The sequence below is a fragment of the Molossus molossus genome, unplaced genomic scaffold (assembly GCF_014108415.1).
Source record: "Molossus molossus isolate mMolMol1 unplaced genomic scaffold, mMolMol1.p scaffold_m16_p_12, whole genome shotgun sequence".
Classification (NCBI taxonomy): domain Eukaryota; kingdom Metazoa; phylum Chordata; class Mammalia; order Chiroptera; family Molossidae; genus Molossus; species Molossus molossus.
The window spans coordinates 44,615,484-44,633,412 of NW_023425347.1; the positions used below are offsets into that span (position 1 = coordinate 44,615,484).

General features: G+C 37.8%; 1 protein-coding gene across 7 annotated transcripts in view; it reads left to right on the top strand.

Annotated features, from left to right (window-relative positions):
- The first annotated feature begins 1,332 nt into the window (after window positions 1-1,332).
- ZZZ3 (zinc finger ZZ-type containing 3) overlaps window positions 1,333-17,929 on the top strand; it is a 106,359-nt gene continuing 89,762 nt past the window's right edge. For 2 of the 7 annotated variants that reach the window (XM_036255169.1, XM_036255172.1), the window contains exons 1-2: window positions 6,478-6,728; window positions 8,144-8,224. The gene's annotated coding sequence lies outside the window, so the exon portion shown is untranslated. Of the gene's footprint in view, window positions 1,476-2,043; window positions 2,113-6,476; window positions 6,729-8,143; window positions 8,225-17,929 lie in introns of those variants that run through there. The other 5 variants (XM_036255176.1, XM_036255173.1, XM_036255175.1 and 2 more) reach the window with 4 other exon arrangements.

The window sequence follows — 17,929 nt, forward strand, 5'->3', positions numbered from 1 at the left end:
ATCACTGGTGAGAAGGAAGGGAAGGATCAGGCAGAGAGAGAAGTTGAGCTGTGATGCAGTTTTAATGGTATACTTGCAGCTGTTGCAGGTTGTTCTGGAGATGGGATGATCCCAAGTTGGGATGAGAAGGCTGGGCCCTCCAACAATCCTTAGATTGATACTATTTGTAGCCCTGAGTTGATTAGTCATTGGATGTGGCCCCCTTGGGAGGGGGATGACATTATGCAATGCCAGTGAGGTTGACAGCTGAAGGCTGTGGGCAACAATCTTGACTGCTGGGGTAATGAGTCCTCCATTCTTGAAGGGGATCTGAGAAGTACATTTCAATGCCCAACACTAATGGTATCTATCTCAGGACAATTGCAAGCCTAAAATAGGATAAGGTATAAAAAGTACATAGCATATTGCCTGACACAGGACTCAAGTGTTATAAATAAAACCTGGCTCTATAATCATACAGAGGGAAACAGTGTATGTAGGGCTTTATTTTCTTGCATGTTCAAAATAGTTTGTTTTGTTTTATTAGACTAATTATTAAACACTGCTTTGTGCCAGAGGTCTGGGATAACAGCAATGAGCAAAAGTTAAAAGTTCCTGCCTCTCAGGATCTCTCTCACTTTCTTGGTAGCAGGTGACCAAAACATAAGGTCTCGAAGTTATAACTCATGAAGGAATACAAGCTGATAGCCTGAGGGCAGCGGAGCAAGTGTGCTCTTGCGGTCGGAGAAGTCTCAGATGTTGACCTTTGAGAAAGGACTTTATGCATTGAACATCCACGAGTTAAAAGAAATCTGGAAGACGTGTTCTTAACAGAGGGAACAGCAAAGTCCTGAGGTGGATTGAGCCTGCGTGTTGCAGGAACAGGCTGAAAGCCAGAGGGGAGAGCGAGGGGGCCGTGCGGTTTGGGATGAGGTAGGCAGGAGCATCTGTAACATACATGGTTCTTTTCCCAGCGTGAGACCACACTGCTAAGAGAGGTAGGGTGTGCAAATCTCTCAAGAGGCCACAGAGGGCAGGATGAAGCGGATTTCCAGCAGCGGAGCTACTGGGACACTTTTCCTACAAGAATAGGGCCAAGTTAGGCTGTCGCAAGGGATGGACTGGGTCCTGCCCTCAGACCAACCGTCGCCCGGGGTCGGGGGCGGATCGCGGGGGCGGACCTCGGCGGCCCCAAGCCCGTCGGCACTGCATCGGCTGCAGCTACCAGCAGGCGGTGTAGTGAGCGCGCCTGCAGCCACCGCCGCCAGCCCGTCCCAGCGACGAGGAGAAAGGAGGGGACCGGAAGGAGCCGCTGGTACTGCGGGAAGTGGCAAGAGCTGGAGGCGGGGACCCACCTGGAAGCGCCGCGGCCCCGCTGTCGAGCTTCCTGCGGCGGCGGCGCCGGCCACCGGAGCAAGTGCTGTGGCGGGGGCGGAGAGCGGCCACGGCGGCGGCACTTCCCCGAGTGGCCCGCGGAGACCGGCCCCACGAGAAAGGTGAGCAGGCGCTCGGGGCACGTGGTGAAGGCCAGACGCCCGGGAGGGAGAATGGAAGAAGAGGAAGGAACCGGGGATACCTTCGGCTCTGGAACCCGGATTTGGAGTAGAGTGCTGGGAGGGGGTGGACTGGAGGCGGCGGCGGCGAAGCCCCCACGTGGGGCGGGGTGCGCGCGCACGTGTGCGCGGGCGAGAGGGGGGCGGGGAGGGCGGCGGACGCGCGCTCGCTCTGTAGCGGCCCACGTGATGGGCACGTCGAGGATCGGCTTCCACGTGACAGGCTGGCTGAGGCGGAGGGATGCTGTGTGTATAGTCTAATCGGTCCTCGGAGATCTTTAGGATCGTTTGCCACTTTTCTTTTACACTAGGGGAAATAGAATGAGAAATGTAACGCAGATAAGACTTACTGCTCTTTTTCTGTTTTACACGTTTTCAGTCCATTAATGATGCACTCTCGAAATTCTGAACTACTGATTTTCCTGTGCCGCCATGTTGTTCTAGGGGAAACTCGCGAGATACTAGTGGGTTTGTATCGCGAGATCCCTCGATTCTCGCGGGACCTTGTTGGCAGAGCAGTTGTCCTGGATGGCGGAGCCTTGGGTTCCGGCGGCCTGGGACCCGCAACTCTTTCTACAAGGCAAGTTGTTAGGGAGGGGCCGGGAGCGTGTGCCTCTCGGTGCTGGGAGACGTGCTGTGTCAGCTTCCTCTAGTCATTGACCCCATTGAGGCGATACGGTCTTCCTCCCCACCCCCCTGCGGGCGCTCCGCCACCTGCAGTGTGCATCCCTCTGCCCCGGCACCTTCTCCCTCGCGCTGTAGTGGTTCCACCCCGTCCCAACTCACTGGAAGTCTGGAGCTGTGCTCACGCTGACGTGACGATTCCATTGGATACCGTTATTCGTACTTTCCAACGTTCTTGTCAGTTTTCCCCCTTGTTGCCATTTTCTGAAGAATTCCAGACCTGTTAACCATTCTGTCGCTTGTTTCTGCCGCGGTACCTTTCTCCACTGGCCATTCTTAGGCTGAAAACAGAGCGCCTTTCATTTCTTCTCTCTGGCATCATTTACCCCCATTTATTTTGTCATTGACCATTCCTCATCACTTTATTTTTGTATTTACAATAACTTTTGGTAGTATTTGGAGGGAGCCTTTAATGTCTTTGACAATGCTTGATGTCAGAATAAAATTGTCCTTTTAATTTTTTTTGTACGTACGTGCTTTTTTACTCATAATTACTGATGAGATTTTGATTACCGTGTTACAAGGTTGCCATCTTTGATTCAAGGATAGTTTTAGGTTACATATTTAAAGTAGTAGAGGAATGTTTCAAGTCAAATTTTTAATTAAGAGCAAACGTCTCTTCATAAACTTGGTATCAGAGTTTGAGTCCAATTTTTCTTAAATTAATTAGACATCACATTTTTCTCCAACTCTTATCAAAAATGAATTACAGTAGACTTCATATTCTTGAGCATTCTTTGGATTTATTTAGTGTTTTTTGTGGGGAGTTCCTTACAAAACGAATCAGATAACTAAGTAATCCATTCATAGGGTTTTAAAAGTGTTATTTGTCTCATCACTTAATGCAGAGAAGTGTAGAGAGTAAAGGCTCCCTGTTTCACTCTACCCAGTTGCCTTCCCTAGTCTTAAATCTCTGTGACCTCTTAGTGGTAGCTGTGTATTATTTCAGATATTTCTGTGTATTAGTTTGTTTTGTTAAGGAAATGGAGGGGTGTTGTTTTAAGATGCACCATCACAATATTAGCATATTCAGTACAATTTTTTCTACTCAATTACATTTTTATTTAGTGATATGTGCCTGTTGTCTTGATTCATACGCATTCTTGCATGAAAAAAATTTTTTTGTATGTACAGATTTTTGGGTGGTGTAGTTTTATGAAAATGTTTTGGGTGATAAAATTATTTTTGTGCTAGAGATTTAGTATGATGAGCTTGGTAAAAATGAAGTTCCTGTAAAATAGGATTGAAAGAAATAAATATTTTATGACTTGGTATTTATATTTTCATATTTAATATTTGTGTAATATATTTACCTTTATATTCATATGTTTATATTTTATAGTACTTTCATATTGTAAACTATAACCCAAGTATGTGACTAGGAGTTTTCCAGAAGTTTAAAAAGTTAACAGCTCAATTAAAGTAATGTTCTGACCATGAAATGTAGTGAGTTTAACAGATGGTTGATGTATTAGTAGTTAATATAAATATAAATATATGTTTATTCAAAAATCACTAAGCAGCATTTTGCAATTGTTTTGTATTTTTCCTTCCAAGCTTACCAGCAATGTTATTTATTAGACCCGTCACATAAAAAGAAATGTCCACTCTTCCTGGGCAGTGTGTTTTTTATATTGTAATAATTCAGGTAGGAATATTGGTTATAGTTAATAAAAACTATATTTGAAGGGTGTGATGTGGAGGAAAGAAGACATGGGAGTGTATAGATTGATACTGAAATGGAGTTGGAGAAGTTGCAGAGCAGAGAGGATAGTAGAAAATTGACAGAGCTATGGTCCAAGAATAGGCAGGCTGATGATGATTGTTGCACATAAAGCTGGGCTGACCAGAACTTGGAATCAGTATTTGAGGTATTTTTTTCCTGTTAAATAAAATTTTAAGGCAGTTTTCAGTCCTCCCCCCCAAAATTGCTTGATGTCTATATAAAAAAGTCAGCAACTGAGGTTGATATTTTATTGAAACCATATTTAGGTATAGTAGCCCTTTTGTTAAATAACATTTATTTGAATACATTTTATTATTTTTAAAAGGAAATTGTTGCCCTGGCCAGGTAGCTCAATTGGTTAGAGCATTCTCCCTATACACCAGTGTTGTGGGTTCGATCTCATGTTAGGGCATGTAAAGGAATCAGCCAATGAATTGCATAAATAAGTGGAACAACAAATCGATGTTTCTCTCTCTCTTTCCGCCTCCCTCTTTCTCTCTCTAAAAATTAATAAATAAATAAAAAAAGGAAATTGTGAAAACTATAATGGATACAAAGGTTACAACTATAATGGCCTTTGCAAAGGTATCTAGAAAGTTTTGCTTGGTAATTGAGCCTTTGGTAGTTCTCCTGTGCATCTGGTCCTCACAATAATATATGTTCCTTACACTAACAACTTTGTTTTATAAACTGCTTTTGGTAGTGTTCTTGGGAATTACCAGTCTTTTACAGACTGATACAGACTAAATTATCTGAGGTACTGGGAAGAAATATACTAAGAAAATCCAAGGAAGAGGAGAAATGTATCTTACATGATTTGAGTGTGCTTGAGTAAAACTTAACCAAGAAATTTTATTTTCCTTTTTGTCAATTATTACTATCATAGAAGTGATCTATGACAGCTACATGAGCTTCAGTAATCAGATAAAGTTAATAACTGATAATATAAAACTAATTTGTCTTCACTTGGAATTTTTTTCTTAAGATCTAACACAATGCTAATTTCCATAGACCTGTAACTTAGTAAACTATAATGTTATATCTATATTACCTATTAATTATATCAAGAATATACATTTTATTTCTTACCTCTTTTTGAATCAGTGTCCAAGAGAGATTACAGTAAATTATTTGACTGGAAACTTCAATAAAAGTACGTTGCAGCCCTGGTTGGTGTGGCTCGGTTGGTTGAGCGTGCAGTCCCATGCACCAAGAAGTTGCTCATTCGATTCCCAGGCAGAGCAAATGCCCAGGCTGTGGGTTTGGTCCTGGTTGGGGGTGTTTATGGGAGGCAACTGATCCATGTTTCCTACATAGATGTTTCTCTCTTTCTCCCCCTTCTTCTCTCTAAAATCAATTAAAAAGTACATTGCAGGTGCTTATTTTTTTTTAATGATAATATTTTTATTTATTTTTTTGTTACAGATCTTTCTCCTTTTTTACCCCATTGGCACCCCCCTTCGCTTTTTTAAAAATATATTTTTATTTACTTTTGAGAGAGAGAGGAAGGGAGAGAGAAATAGAAACATTAACGTGACAGAGAAACAGCAATCAGCCACCTCCTGCATTGCCCCCCCACCTGGAATTGAGTCTGCAACCCAGGCATGTGCCCTGACCAGGAATCAAACTGGGACCTCTCAGTCCATGGGATGACACTTAATCCACGGAGTCACACCAGCTGGGCACACTGCAGGTGCTTTTTAAAAAAATAACTAAAGAATATTTGCTAGAAGACTTTTAGATTATTCTTTTTCGGTTAATCCTCACCTGAGAATATTTTTTCATTGCTTTTTAGATAGAGGGGAAGGGTGTGAGGGAGGGAGAGAGAGAGAGCATGCGAACGTGAGAAACGTCGATGTGAGAGAGACACAGCTATTGGCTGCCTCCCGAACAACTCTGACTGGGGCTGGAATCAAACCAGTGATCCTTCGGCTGGCAGGCTGTTCTTTCCATTTCTTTCTTTCTTTTTGGTATGTGCCCCTAGCGGGAACTGAACCCGGGAGTCTCTGGTCCACATGCCGACACTCCACCCGCTGAGCCAAACTGTCCAGGGCACGGCAGGCTGTTCTAACTACTGAACTAAACTGGCCAGGGTGAAGACTTTTTTTATTTTTATAGTAGTATTTAATATACATTGTGGTGCAAATTTCTGTAGTTAATACTCTGGTAAGTACTATAATTATACTTAAAAAACAGTATTAGTAAATATTTCCCAAAGTCCTAAGCCTTGACTTCTAAAGTCCATGGAATATGGACTTTGCTATTTTATTTGAACTTGTCTGTCTTGTCTGTCTCACCACTTTCTGTGTGTGTGTGTTTTTTCTTTCTAGCTCTACTTTCTCATTCATGTAGGTGATTTTTGTCTTGTGAGAGACAAGCGAGTTGAGTAACTGTCCCTGAGTAACAAAGAGCATATTCAGTTACGTTATTATGATCATTTTGGGGGGATTCTAGTATATTTATTAGTAATTCAAGGGCATTTTGAGTACTAGTGATACCAGCTACTTGAAACAGCAGGGATCTTGAGCCTTCAAAATAACTGTAACCAACTACAATAATCCTGTGGTTTTTATTCAGAAACTACTAATTGTAGTAAATAACTTTACTTTTTGCAGCCCTAACAGGGTTGGTTTATTTGATTTTTTAGCTCACAGATTATCCACAGAATTGGCCATTGGAGTTAGGCACACTGACAAGCTGAAATGTCTGTCATCTTATTTCAAGGGAGAAGGAAAGAAGAGCTATTAAAAAGAAGATGGAACTATAGAAGTTAATGGTGCTATAAGGTCATTACCTGGAGACATACAGTATTATAATCATTAATTTCCAAATGAATTCCTTATTGTAGAGATGTATGTAGTACATGATGTGTCACAATCATGACCTCAGTCATAAATAAACTTTTATTCCATGTACTGTGTTTAAGGAAATAAGAAATTGGTGTCGTTTAACAAGATTGTTTTACAGTAAATGTTTTCAAAGTTTTGTTAATGCATTTCAGTTTTCTAGAACATTTACTTAAGAACTCATCTGATGGTACCAAATAAAAATGGTGCTGTTGTGTATGGAATTTATTTTGTTTAATTTTGTTGCCATTATGTACTTAATTTATTTCCCTATTTAATATTTCAAGGGATTACCTTCCAAATAAGGCTCTGTTACATTTAATATTTGATATTAGTAGTAATTAACCAATTGTCTAAAGACTAGAGAACATTTACTGATAAAGGAGTTTTCAAAGCAGATAATTAGAATTAGTAAATGTTCTATCTGCATTATTCTGTTATATGGTTTTGAACCCTGATACTGAGTCTTTATCCTCAGCATACTGAGTGTCCTGAGATGAGAAATGTTTCATATTGTAGTAGATTTTCTTTGTTTCTTTGCTTGCCTTCTTAGTCTCTTTTAATATGTTAATTTAAACCTCAAGCTTCCTTCAGTGGTTGAATGATGGTAGATAGTTTTGATTTAGGTATAAGAGGTGTGTGTGTGTTTTAACTTTTAATGGCTGGTTTGAGAATTTTTAATGTTGGGAATTAGTATAACTAGATTAATATTTTGATAGGTTTCTTCTATTATTTTTAAATACATGTTTTACATACTTGTAAATCAAACATATATTTAATTTCATGTCCAGCTTTTTAACCTAATGTTAGGTAACATTTTCCCATTTTCACAATGAGTCTTCATAATAATCATCATTATAAACGGCTGTTTGATGTTCCAAGTGTAGATGTATCATTTCCCCTGTTCTAAGTTTTTGCATATATAAATAACAGTGTGAAGAACGTTTATACATGTTTCCTATAAATAGTATTACTGTCTAGTATATTGCTAGAAATTATTTTAAGTACATTTTAAAGGTTCTTACAACCAGTTGTCATAATATTTATAAAAAGTATCAATTTATGTTTAGATTGAAGTGGCTGTTGCTCTATAACTGAACATTAGATATTATTTATAAAAACTTAGTAGGGTGTAGGTCATATCACATTTTTTCTTAGATTAATACTGAGGTGAAACATTATGTTTAACAAATGTATTTATTTTGTGAATCTTTAAGATAAACAATTTTAAAATTAATGTAAACAAATCTTTTGACCTAATTTTGTACTACTCCTAATCTTATGAAATTTCTTCTTCTCCAGAAATGTAATAAATAAACAATACTGATTTAATACTGTTTCTTTAATTTTTCTAGGTTAGATTTAAATAAATTTACATTTTTAACCTCATCTGATACTGGTGTGAAGTGAAAGTCTAAATGTTTTCCTCCAAATTGGTAATTGTCTTAACTCTGTTAAATAATCTTTTATGTTTCATTGCTTTATGTTTCATTTTTACATTTTAAATGTTTATATTTGATACTGTTTATTTTTACCCTAAACTTTAAAAAATATTAATACTGTTTTTTAAATGATTCTTTGACATGTTTAATATACTTTGCCCTGGTCTCTATTGTTTGCTTTCTGCTTGATTTTTAAGAGCACTTTATAAATTGAGGGTAATAAAGCTCATTCTTAACAAAACAATGTTTATAATTTCTTTTCTTGTCAGCCAAAATTTGAAATACTTCTTTCTCATACTCCAGAATTTAGTAGAACTCAATGAAGCAATTTCTTTCTTGAACAAAATATGAAACTACTTAAGAGTACAGTACTAGAGGCTATAAAGAGAAAAACTACTTTGGTGATTTTGTAGAATTAGATAAATACATTTCTAGTAAACTTTAATTTAGAATGTGTGCTTAAGGTGTTTTCTTTGTTAAATACAGTAATGTAAAAGTTGACATCAAACGCTTCTAATATATTTAATAACAGAGTGCAAATTGGTAGTTCTAGTACTCAAGTTACAGAATCACCATATCTTCAGCTGTTAACAAAATGGCAATGTGGTACATTTACTGAAATTTAATAATGAATAAACTAAATTCCAAGTGACCATTGGTGAGGGCATCCATGCAAGGAGGGGCTTGGCATTTTTAATGTTGAAAGTGTGTGATCTCTTTTCCCTTTATGAAATAATTATTCAAGATCTTAAAATAATTCTTATAAGATATTCTTATAAGTAAGATATTTGTATTTATTTACATTTCAAAACTGTAATGGCTCCAAATCTATTATTTTAACATTTTCTGCTGTTTACAGATTAGTATGATTGCATTAATGCTAGGAAGAAAAACCAGATTAACTTTGAATGTGAAACTATAGTAAATATTTGAAAAGATGTGTCTTGTGCTTGGGGATCATCACTTAAAGAGCGTTACAGATGAAGAACTTGATGTGATGAAATTCCTTTCTCCCTTGGTTTGGGATGAGATTTAAAGGGAGTGGAACATAATTTATACCTTTTGTTTCTACTGCAACTCAGCTACCCCATAAAGAGATGAGATGGTTTGTGAAATGGCACTGAAATGGTCCAGGAAATAGCAGGTTCTTGCTATATTCTGGCACTTGTTTATTCTCCTTATTAGTTGCTGTTTTTTGTTTTTTAATTGGATAGAAGTGTAAGGAAAACAGATCTGCAATTTGTATATATGTCCCACTAGTATGCAGATTTTAATGTATTTCATAAATAAAGTGAAATAATGCTTTATTTGGCTTGGCTGTATAATAGAGATAGCAACACTTTTTCCTTCTGAAGAAGGTGTGTGTGTTTGTGAGATTTATCTACTGGTAGTCTTTGAATTTGTGATACTTCTCTATATTAACTCTCTGCTGCCCACCCAGACCTGTAATTCTTAATCTTAACTGTCTTCATTGAATATAATATTTAAATGTTTTGTTTGCTGTAATATGTTTTATTTCCTGAGAGAGAAATTTCCTTTTTATCCCTCCCTGCTTTTAAAAAAAATGTAAATATGATTAAAGTATAATACACACAAAAAGTTCCCAGAAGTGTATAGTTCAGTGAATTTTCACAATGTGAACACACCTGTAAGAAACAGAACATTATCCAAATCCCAGGAACTGTTTTGTGCCCTATTCTGGTCATTAAAACTCACCTCTCCTCCATGGGAAACCACTATTTTGTTGTCTTGGTACTATAGCATCATTTTGCATGCTTTTGAACTTCAATTTGATGTATAAATATTATTGCATCTTTATTCTGTTTTGATATGAGTAACCTGAGAAATCCTAGAACTCAATCTAATTTATACCTGGATATTTCAGCACTTTGATTTAGACTTTTTCTTACGGCATTCAGTTTTCAAGAATTCCCTAGAAAGGGTTGGTCATCAAAGAAAACCCTTTGCTTTGCTTTCAGATAGTGTGCTAGACCTGTTTGTGTTTTAATGTTATTTGGGTAAACAGGATACTTTTAATTGCTGCCATTGATGGCCTACAACAGCATCTCAGTTTTATTTTATTTTTCCACTTAAATTTTTTTGTTTTGAATACTTTAGTACAGCATTCCTGACCAGCTAATGGCTTTTTGGACTTTTATCCTATGACTTGGCAGCTTTCTTTTCATTCTTTGAATTCCTTTCAAGCAGTTATTCATTCCCATTCTAATTTTTATGACAGCCACCTTCTGGTATCCTGTATTATTTCTGAGAGTGTTGTGGGTGCCCCACCTGCCAAGAAAAAAATCCCAATTTACGTTTAAGCCATTTTACTTTTAAGGTATTTGTTTTATATTTATAAACACAACATTGTGGTATGCAGATTATAAAATCAAACCGTGGGCTACTAAAATGTTGAGAATCAGCTTAGAGCCTTACTTAGTATTTCAGGCTGGCTTCAAGTGCGAATGCAACTTTCTTATCAGAAATCCTCCCTTTGTATTTTCTTTTCTATGCCTCCCATTTTGCTTTCTTAATTTTAAGAAAGGCACAGTGAAAGATTTATTACTGTGTTCATGCACATATTTTTTCTTTCAGATAAGTCTAATGGTTAGCCTGGAAGATACATTAATTTCTCTATAAATAAATTTTGGTTACTGTCCGGTAATTTAGCCCCAGAATATTATAAATGGCCTTTAGCTGTTGAAATTAGCTATTTTGTTCCAGAATAATTTAAGATTAACACATACCTACATTTCAGACTCTAGTGATCCTTGTATTTGCTGAGCGTTTGTGGAAATTAAATGTTAGGCTGAGTTTTTGATTTATTTCTTTAAAAAGGTTTTGTTGTGTGTGTGTGTGTGTGTGTGTGTGTGTGTGTGTTTGGCTTGGAGATTTTAAATGTCTGACTGGGGTGGAGGGTGCAATGTATAGGAGAACATTATCTCATGAAGAATGAAATAGAGAGTAACTGACTTAAGTAACCTGTTACAGAGTTACCACTAAATTTGAATAAATGCTGTTGTTAACTTAGTTGATGAGCCAGGACATTTTCCAGTTAGACCTAAGCCAACATAGGTAGATATTTTTCTTTCTGTAGTTAAGCAAAATTTCACCAAAGAAATTCTGATTAATTTGTAACTATAAAGCAGTGGTTCTCAGAATTTAGCATGCATCATAATCACCTAGAAGGTTTGTTTGTTTCTGTTTTGTTTTTTTTTTTTAAATAAAAAATAATGGGTGGCTGGGCCCCATCCCTCAAGTTTCAGATTTAGTAGGTTATAAGACCACACTTTGAGAACCAATATTAGGGTATAGTTAGGGCTCCTACATTTAATCAAAAACACACAGATAAATACCTCACAAGTGATTCTGATGTACATCCTAGCTGATAACCTTTGAGCAGTAGTTCTCTAAATATCAGCCCTGGCCTGTGTGGTTCGGTTGGGTGTTGCCAGTGTACCAAAAAGTTGCCGGTTTGATTCTCTTCCTGGTCGGGGCACATGCCCAGATTTTGGGCTCCATCCCCCGGAGGGGCATGCAGGAGACAGCTGATCTATGTTCCCTTCTTCCATCCATGTTTCTCTCACCCTCCCTCTCTAAAAATCAATAAATAAAAAATCTTAAAAAAAGGTATATAAACTTAAAATTATATATATATATATATATATATATATATATATATATATATATGCGCCTGGGAATAGCAGCATAGCATTACTTGGAAACTTGTTACAAATGCAAATTCTCTCCAACTATGGAGTGGAACCCAGGATTCTATGTGCTAAACTAGCCTTCCAAGTGGTTCTGATGTGTGCTGAAGTTTTGAGAACCATCCTTGTAACTTAAAAGTGCCCTTCCTTGGTCCCTCTCTGGGCACTTACTAGAAACGGCAACTTCAGGCCCTACCCAGATCGTCCCAAACAATAGAATCTCATTTTAACTAGTTTCCCAGGTAGTTGAATGTTTATTGAAGATTGTGAAGGACTGCTCTAAATAGTTTTTAAAACTACTATAAAAGTAATACTAGTCAAAATTTACTGAAAATTTTCTGTGTGCTAGATAACACAACACAGAATGACTCATTATTATTTAGTTCTCACAGCAACCTTGTAAGTATGGTTACTGTTACCCTCATTCTGCAAATGAGCAAGTTGAAGCAGAGAGGTTAAGTATCTTGCTCAGTGCTGCACAGGTGCTAATTCTGGGCTTGGGGTATGAACCTAAGTATTCATAGTATATGTTTAATTTTAATGACTTTTTTTGTATCACTTTTTTTTTTTTTTTTTTTTTTTGTGTGCCCCTAGCAGGAACCGAACTCGGGACTCTGGTCTGCAGGCTGACACTCCAACCACTGAGCCAAACCGGCCAGGGCTTTTTGTATCACATTTTAAAGTGATATTTGACTTTTCTTCCAGATCTTATATTCAAGGACTTTTAGACATAAAAACCATCAGAACTGGAAGTAGCTATGATTTCAGTACTTTGATCTTTAAAAGTAGAACTTTTAAGTTATTCGTCATGTTATGTATTTATTTTTTTTCCAATTTTTGTACAGATAGAGTAGGAGGGAGAGAGAGGGAGAGAGAGAGAGAGAAACATCGACGCGAAAGGGACACATCGAGTGGCTGCCACCCGCACGACCAACCAGGGCCGGGGACAAACTGCAACCGAGGTACATGCCCTTAGCGGGAACCGAACCCGGGTCTCTCCGGACCGCAGGCGGACGCTCTAACCGCTGAGCCAAACCGGCCAGGGCATTCGTCATGTTATTTATCCAAACTCTTATGTTTCCTCATACATCTTGTTTTCTGTGTGTAATTTTAGTAAGGCTTTTATTTTATTCTATTTTATTTTGATGTATTGATTTTAGAGGGAGTCAGGGAGACAGAGAGGGAAAACATCGATCTGATGCTTTCCGCACACTCCTGACAGGTGATGAAACCCACAACCTTGGTATGTGCCCTAGCTGAAACCCAACCCTCCACCTCTTGGAGTGAGGGATAATGCTCCAACCAACTGAGCCATACTGTCCAGGGCAAGGCATTTCTTACGGTGTTTTAGATAAAGTTTTGTACTGTGGTGTCAAACTTCATTTGTTTATAAAAGAGGAAGGACTATAATGTAATTCAGTACCTGGAGGCCCCGATATGCTAAAATTACTTGAAGTGGAGTTCAGTTCAAGTAAGATTTAAGATATGCCGATTTACAGAACAATAGATCTAAATGCTGTTGTTAATTTCAAGATAGTAAGTTGAGGGAGGAGCATTCTGGACACTATAATAATTAGAGATTTTTGATGGAGGATATCTGAGTCATGTTCTTTTTGAGTGTATAATTCAGTAATGTTCACTAAATTTACAGTGTTGTGCAACTATCCCCACAGTTCAGTTTTAGAACATTTTCATCAATCCAAAAAGATTTTCTTTGCCTATTTTAAGTCATTCTCACTTCAGCCTATTGTAGGTTAAAAAAAAGTCAGTTGGTGCATTTAGAAGTTCTTCAGTATAAAACCATGATGCTACAGTTTAGTTGTAGAAACCTACTTATAAACCTTTCTTTTTTCACTTTTAAGAAACTGGAAATATATATTATTATTCTAGCTCTTTATTTTTGTCCATTCAGATCAGTTTACTTGATTTGTAGGTTTTGAAGTGGTAAGAATGGTAATGTTTTGGCCTAGGAGACATTCTTTCATTCAGTTAATTTGGCTACTCACAATCTAATGTATGAAGAGAAAATGAGAAGATAATTAAGAGAAACTTGTTATTTATAGTTCCATGATGATACAACTGTAGAGTTCTTGTCTGTTTGGTGGTTGCTTGGTTTCTGGAAAACCATTGTAAGTATTTCTGTTGTCTTGATCTGAATAATTCACAGATGACTTTAAAAAAATATTGTTGACAGTATTACAGATGTCCTCCATTTCCACCCCGTTTGCCCCCCTTCACCCAGCCTGAATGACTTTTTTTTTTTAATCCTTACCCGAGGACATTTTTCCATTTCTTATTCAGATAGAGGGGGAGGGAGAGACAAGCAAGAGAGAGAGAGAGAAACATTGACGTGAAAGGGACACATCGAGCAGTTGCCACCTGCACAACCCAACCAGGGCCGGGGACAAACTGCAGCCGAAGTACATGCCCTTAGTGGGAACCGAACCCGGGTCTCTCTGGACTGCAGGCCAACGCTCTAACCGCTGAGCCAAACTGGCCAGGGCTGAATGACTTATTTTTATAAGCCTTCACATTGTGTGTTTTAAGAATTTTGAGGAAGAATAGCACAGTATACCAAATTAGATAGTTGGGCTTCCTGACTTTTTAACATGGGTTTTTATTTTTGTATGTAAGGCTCTTTAAACAAAAAAAATATCTTAAGAATGTGTTTGGCATAATGTGATATCGTTTTGGTTTTAATTAGTGGATTAATAAAATTCACTAATAAAGATTAGCAGAGCTTTTAATAAATGCTTTGCTGGCCACTGAATCTATAAATTGAAGAGAATTGCTGGTGTGAAATTGATTTTGACCAACATGGAAGAGCAGTGAGGGGCATATGGAATTAACCATCACTGAACATGTCTTGTGGGCAAACAGACCCATGTTTTAGTTACTGCTTTGTGGTGTAGTGAAAAGAACATGAGCTTAGAATCAGACCTGAATTGAATAAATCCTGGCTGTAGCATTTATGAGCTCTGTAACTTTAAGCAAATTATTTATCTTTAAGCCTTGTTTTTCTCATTATAAATGATATAGTACTTATATAGAATATACAAAGGTACTTGATATAAAATAGGTGCTCAGTAAATGCTATTTGTTATTTTATTAATGTGGTATTTGTTACACTTCTATGTGACAAATACCTGATTTCCAAAGCTCATGCTTTTCCAAAACGCTATTCTTTGCTTCCCAGATAGAAATGGAAGTCATGGGCCCTGGCTGGTTTGTCTCAGTGGTTGAAGCATGGGTTGCGGGCCAGAGAGACCTGGGTTTGGTTCTCGCTAAGGGCATGTACCTTGTTGCAGTGTCCCTGGCCCCTGTTGGGGTTGTGTGGGTGGCAACCTTTTGATGTCTCTCTCTCGCATCGTTTTTCTCTCTCTTCCTCCTTCTCATTCTCCCGTTCTATCTGAAGATAAATGCAAGAATGTCCTCTGGTGAGGATTAAAAAAAAGAAATGCAAAGTCATGGGAATCAGAGGTAGTGACTATGTCAGCCTGAAGTTTATATTAGGTAGGAATTCATAGAAAAGCTGTTTTCAGAAACTTAGAAGAGATTGGTAATGACCACAGATGGTATGAACAATCAATATATATAGAAGGTTCTTTTCTTTTTTTTTTTTATCCTCACCCGAGGACATTTTCCCATTTTTTGTTAAGATAGAGTGGGAGGGGGAGAGAGAGAGAGAGAGAGAGAAACATCGACGTGAAAGGGACACATCGAGCCCTGGCCGGTTTGGCTCAGCGGTTAGAGCGTCCGCCTGCGGTCCGTAAAGACCCGGGTTCGGTTCCCGCTAAGGGCACGTACCTCAGTTGCAGTTTGTTCCCGGCCCTGGTTGGTCGTGCGGGTGGCAGCCACTCGATGTGTCCCTTTCACATCGATGTTTCCCTCTCTCTCTCTTCCTCTCTCTCCCTCCTACTCTGTCTGTACAAAAAATGGAAAAATGTCCTCGGATGAGGATTAAAAAAAAAACAAAAAAAACAAGGGACACATCGAGTGGCTGCCACCCACACGACCCAACCAGGGCTGGGGACAAACTGCAACCGAGGTACGTGCCCTTAGTGGAAACTGAATCCGGGGTCTCTCCGGACCGCAGACCGACGCTCCAGCCGCTCAGCCAAACCGGTTCTTAAAAATGAAACCTGTTATTAAAATTACAAAAAAAATTTTCATTGAGGGAAGGAAAATGTAGGTGTCATCTAAAGGAATTATTATGACTTCCATATAAATAATTTCTAATATTTTTCAAAAGAAAACATCAAAAATACCCACTAAAGTAATGGTACGTAAGTAATTGTACGTAATAAATGGTTAGTACAAAAAAGTTATTTATCAGTAAGAATGTGGGGAGGCTAGAGCTCTGAATGAGTTAAAAGTTTGCAAAAATGCTCAAGGACAACTGAAAGGGCTAGTTTTAACTAAATGCAAAGCAAGATCAGTAAGGAAGAAAGAAACCCATTGAGCCATGTCCGGTTTGGCTCAGCGGTAGAGCATCGGCCCATTGAGTTGCTCCGATTCCGATTCCAATCGATCAAGGGCAGGTACCTCAGTTGCGGTTTCCCCCGGCTCTGGTCAGGGTCATGTGGGAGGCAGCCAGTTGACATGTCCTTTTCACGTCGATGTTTCTCTCTCTCTCTCTCTCTCTCTCTCTCCCCCTCTGTCTGAAGATAAATGGAAAAATATCCTCGGGTGAGGATTTTTTTAAAAAAGCAAGTTTAATATAAACAAATAATTTTATTTTTCTGTGTGGGGGTGAGGGATGACACTTTGATTAATATATTTTAGTAATTCTAGTTGAACAAATAAATCTTCCTTAAAATAACCCTTCCCAGGTAAAATGCTTCTGTACTTGTTTTCTTTTCCTGTAATACTCTTCTGATATACTTGCATCGTTTGCCCTCTCAGTTCTCAGGTTCGGTTGTTACCTGGTCTAGAGAGGTTCTCCCTAGTGAGGGAGTTTTTAAGGTGCATCATTTACATAAACTTTTGTGTGAATGGTGCTCACTTGTGTGATCCTCATTATGCCATGTAAAACAGTACCTCCTTTTTTCACTTTCCCCAGTTTATTTTTCTTCATAGTAATTATCATACCTGATAGTTATTATTTGTCTCTTCTTATTTAAATAGAAGACCAATGAAGGTTGAAGTATGTTTGTTCATTGATTTAATTCTCAGAGCCTGAAATGATGCCTAGTTCATGGTAAATCTCAGTGATCATTTGTTCAATAATTGAGCTTAACTATAAAGTACTTGGAACAATGTTGAGCAGGAGGAAAATGTACTTTGAATGTTAGCTATTAGTACTACTACTATTAATGCTGCTTAACTTAATTACAATCCTTATGTTTATACAGTTAATATATACTAGCCCTTATTTTATTTTTTTTAGCACTTCATATGCCGTATGGAATAAATGTGAAATTTCAACAAGCAAGACTTTCCTAAATACTTAAGAATTCTTTTCAAGTTAATAAATGAAACTTGTAAATGTAGTGAGTCACAATTTCTCTTAAACATTCCAAATTTGCTTATTAACCAAACCAAATACTCTTACAATTTTAAACTTAAAGTCACAAGTCTGAAGTCAGTTACTATCTTAAATTTAGAATCATGAGGCTGTCAGATTCTATAACATTAAATTTTTCTTAAATATTATAAGAACTTCAAAAAATAAAGCTTTAAACTTAAAAGAAATATTAATATCATGGGTTTGATATACTTAATTTCAGTATTTAATTCTAATTCATTTTGGAGGTTGGTTAGTCATTTAAGGGCAGTGTTCTGTTGTCTCAAGCAAGTTGAAATTTCTGTGACATGATCGGTTACCATATCTTGACAGGCTGATGATCAGCCTGACATTGACCTTGGAAGCTGCCTTTGTGCAGGGGTTTTTTCTCATGCCACAGATGGACACATTGAACTTTTAACAAAAATTGTCCCTATAATTACAGTGGAACTCTAAGACAATGCCCTTGGGTTTCTTTTTTTT